Raw genomic sequence first — 5,000 nt, 5'->3', positions numbered from 1 at the left:
GCAAGGTACGGAATGTATCATCAAATCTTCAATATGATTCCACGAGATCTAGTTTCATTCAAGTAACGGATTCTAGCCAATTGAAAGGATCTTCTGATCAATCCAAGGATTCTTTCGATTCCATTAGGAATGAGGATTCGAAATATCACACATTGATCAATCAAAGAGAGATTCAACAACTAAAAGAAAGATCGATTCTTTGTTGGGATCCTTCCTTTCTTCAAACGGAACGAACAGAGATAGAATCAGAGCGATTCCTTAAAATCCTTTCTGGATATTCCTCAATGTGCCGACTATTCATGGAACGTGAGAAGCAGATGAATAATCATCTGCTTCCGGAAGAAATCGAAGAATTTTTTGGGAATCCTGCAAGAGCCACTCGTTCTTTTTTCTCTGACAGATGGTCAGAACTTCATCTGGGTTCGAATCCTACTGATAGGTCTACTAGAGATCAGAAATTGTTGAAAAAAGAACAAAAGAAACATCTTGCTTTTTCCAGGCGATCGGAAAAGAAAGAAATAGTGAATTTATTCAAGATAATTATGTACTTACAAAATACCGTCTCAATTCATCCTATTTCATCCTATCGAGGATGTGATATGGTTCCAAAGGGTGAACTGGACAGTTCCAATAAGATTTCATTCTTGAACAAAAATCCATTTTGGGGTTTATTTCATCTATTCCATGACCGGAACAGGGGGAGATACACGTTACACCACGATTTTGAATCAGAAGATATATTTCAAGAAATGGCAGATCTATTCACTCTATCAATAACCGAGCCGGATCTGGTGTATCATAAGGAATTTGATTTTTCTATGGATTCCTCCGGATTGGATCAAAAACATTTCTTGAATGAGTTATTGAACTCCAGGGATGAATCGAAAAAGCACTCTTTATTGGTTCTACCTCCTCTTTTTTATGAAGAGAATGAATCTTTTTATCGAAGGATCATAAAAAAATGGGTCCAGACCTCTTGCGGAAATAATGTGGAAGATCCAAAACCTAAAATAGTTGTATTTGCTAGCAACAACATAATGGAGGCAGTCAATCAATATAGATTGATCCGAAATCTGATTCAAATCCAATATAGCACCCATGGTTACATAAGAAATGTATTGAATCGATTCAATTGCAACTTCGAATATGGAATTCAAAGGTATCAAATAGGAAATGATACTCTGAATCATCGAACTAGAATGAAATACACGATCAACCAACATTTATCAAATTTGAAAAAGAGTCAGAAGAAGTGGTTCGATCCTCTTATTTTGATTTCTCGAACGGAGAGATCTATGAATTGGGATCCTAATGTATATAGATACAAATGGTCCAATGGGAGCAAGAATTTCCAGGAACATTTGGACTATTTCATTTCTGAGCAGAATAGCCGTTTTCAAGTAGTGTTCGATCGATTACATATTAATCAATATTCGATTGATTGGTCTGAGGTTATCGACAAAAAAGATTTGTCTAAGTCACTTTGTTTATTTTTGTCCAAGTTACTTCTTTTTTTGCCCAAGTTTCTTCTCTTTTTGTCTAACTCACTTCCTTCTTTTTTATTTGTGAGTTTTGGGGGTATCCCCATTCATAGGTCCGAGATCCACATCTATGAATTGAAAGGTCCGAATGATCCACTCTGTAATCAGTTATTAGAATCAATAGGTCTTCAAATCTTTCATTTGAAAAAAAGGAAACCCTTATTATTGGATGACCAAGATACTTCCCAAAAATCGAAATTCTTGATCAATGGAGGAACAATATCACCATTTTTGTTCAATAAGATACCAAAGTGGATGATTGACTCATTCCATACTAGAAAGAATCGCAGGAAATCTTTTGATAACACAGATTCCTATTTCTCAATGATATCCCACGATCCAGACAATTGGCTGAATCCCGTGAAACCATTTCATAGAAGTTCATTGATATACTATTTTTATAAAGCAAATCGACTTCGATTCTTGAATAATCAATATCACTTCTGCTTCTATTGTAACAAAAGATTCCCTTTTTATGTGGAAAAGGCCCGTATCAATAATTATGATTTTACGTATGGACAATTCCTCAAAATCTTGTTCATTCGCAACAAAATCTTTTCTTTTTGCGATGGTCAAAAAAAACATGCTTTTTTGAAGAGAGATACTATTTCACCAATCGAGTTACAGGTATCTAACATATTGATACCTAACGATTTTCCGCAAAGTGGCGACGAAGGGTATAACTTCTACAAATCTTTCCATTTTCCAATTCGATACGATCCATTCGTTCGTGGAGCTATTTACTCGATCGCAGACATTTCTGGAACACCTCTAACAGAGGGACAAATAGTCCATTTTGAAAAAACTTATTGTCAACCTCTTTCAGATATGAATATACCTGATTCAGAAGGGAAGAACTTGTATCAGTATCTCAATTTCAATTCAAACATGGGTTGGATTCACACTCCATGTTCTGAGAAATATTTACCATCCGAAAAAAGGAAAAAACGGAGTTCTTGTCTACAAAAATGCCTTGAGAAAGGTCAGATGTATAGAACCTTTCAACAAGATAGTGTTTTTTCAACTCTCTCAAAATGGAATCTATTCCAAACATATATACCATGGTTCCTTACCTCGACGGGGTACAAATATCTAAATTTCATATTTTTAGATACTTTTTCAGACCTATTGCCGATACTAAGTAGCAGCCAAAAATTTGTATCCATTTTTCATGATATTATGCATGGGTCAGATATATTATGGCGAATTCGTCAGATTCCATTGTGTCTTCCACAATGGAATCTGATAAGTGAGATTCCGGGTAATTGTTTCCATAATCTTCTTCTGTCCGAAGAAATGACTCATCGAAATAATGAGTTACTATTGATATCGACACATCTGAGATCGCTAAATGTTCAGGAGTTCTTCTATTCAATCCTTTTCCTTCTCCTTGTTGCTGGATATCTCGTTCGTACACATCTTCTCTTTGTTTCTCGAGTCTATAGTGAGTTACAGACAGAGTTCGAAAAGGTAAAATCTTTGATGATTCCATCATACATGATTGAGTTGCGAAAACTTCTGGATAGGTATCCTACATCTGAACTGAATTCTTTCTGGTTAAAGAATATCTTTCTAGTTGCTCTGGAACAATTAGGAGATTCTCTAGAAGAAATACGGAGTTTTGCTTTTGGTAGCAACATGCTATGGGGTGGTGGTCCCGCTTATGGGGTCAAATCCATACGTTCTAAGAATAAATATTGGAATCTCATCGATCTCATAAGTATTATACCAAATCCCATCAATCGAATCGCTTTTTCGAGAAATACGAGACATCTAAGTCATCCAAGTAAAGCAATCTATTCCTTGATAAGAAAAATAAAAAACGTGAATGGTGATTGGATTGATGATCAAATAGAATCCTGGGTCTCGAACACTGATTCGATTGATGATAAAGAAAAAGAATTCTTGGTTCAGTTTTCTACCTTAACAACAGAAAAAAGGATTGATCAAATTCTATTGAGTCTTACTCATAGTGATCTTTTATCAAAGAATAACTCTGGTTATCAAATAAGTGAACAACCGGGAGCAATTTACTTACGATACTTAGTTGACATTCAAAAAAAGTATCTAATGATTTATGAATTCAATACATCCTGTTTAGTAGAAAGACGTATATTCCTTGCTAATTATCAGACAATTACTTATTCACACACCTTGTGGGGGGCTAATAGTTTGCATTTCCCATCTCATGGAAAACCCTTTTCGCTCCGCTTAGCCCTACCTCCCCCTAGTAGGGGTATTTTAGTGATAGGTTCTATAGGAACTGGACGATCCTATTTGGTCAAATACCTAGCGACAAACTCCTATGTTCCTTTCATTACAGTATTTCTGAACAAGTTCCTGGATAACAAGCCTAAGGGTTTTCTTATTGATAATAGTGACTATATTGATGATAGTGACGATATTGATGATAGTGACGATATTGATGATAGTGACGATAGTGACGATATCGACCGTGACCTTGATATGGAGCTGGAGCTTCTAACTATGATGAATACGCTAACTATGGATATGATGCCAGAAATAGACCGATTTTATATCACCTTTCACTTCGAATTAGCAAAAGCAATGTCTCCTTGCATAATATGGATTCCTAACATTCATGATCTGGATGTGACTGAGTCGAATTACTTATCCCTCGGTCTTTTAGTGAACTATCTCTCCAGGGATTGTGAAAGATGTTCCACTAGAAATATTCTTGTTATTGCTTCGACTCATATTCCCCAAAAAGTAGATCCAGCTCTAATAGCTCCGAATAAATTCAATACATGCATTAAGATACGAAGGCTTCTTATTCCACAACAACGAAAACACTTTTTCACTCTTTCATATACTAGGGGATTTCACTTGGAAAAGAAAATGTCCCATACTAATGGATTCGGGTCCACGACGATGGGTTCAAATGTACGAGATCTTGTAGCACTTAACAATGAGGCCCTATCGATTAGTATTATACAAAAAAAATCCATCATAGACACTAATATAATTAGTTCTGTTCTTCATAGACAAACTTGGGATTTCCGATCTCAGGTAAGATCGGTTCAGGATCATGGGATCCTTTTCTATCAGATAGGAAGGGCTGTTTCACAAAATGTACTTCTAAGTAATTGCTCCATAGATCCTATATCTATCTATATGAAGAAGAAATCATGTGACGGGGGGGATTCTTATTTGTACAAATGGTACTTCGAACTTGGAACGAGTATGAAGAAATTAACGATACTTCTTTACCTTTTGAGTTGTTCTGCCGGATCGGTCGCTCAAGACCTTTGGTCTCTACCCGGACCTGATGAAAAAAATGGGATCACATCTTATGGACTCGTTGAGAAGAATTATGATCTAGTTCATGGCCTATTAGAAGTAGAAGGCGCTCTGGTGGGATCCTCACGTACAGAAAAAGATTGCAGTCAATTTGATAAGGATCGAGTGACATTGCTTCTTCGGTCCGAACCAAGGAAT

The sequence above is a fragment of the Vigna unguiculata genome, unplaced genomic scaffold, assembly GCF_037176805.1.
Source record: "Vigna unguiculata cultivar grain cowpea cultivar isolate G323 ecotype 2 unplaced genomic scaffold, ASM3717680v1 ptg000401l, whole genome shotgun sequence".
Classification (NCBI taxonomy): Eukaryota; Viridiplantae; Streptophyta; class Magnoliopsida; order Fabales; family Fabaceae; genus Vigna; species Vigna unguiculata.
The sequence above is the reverse complement of the archived record's forward strand: the minus strand, read 5'-3'. Positions refer to the sequence as shown.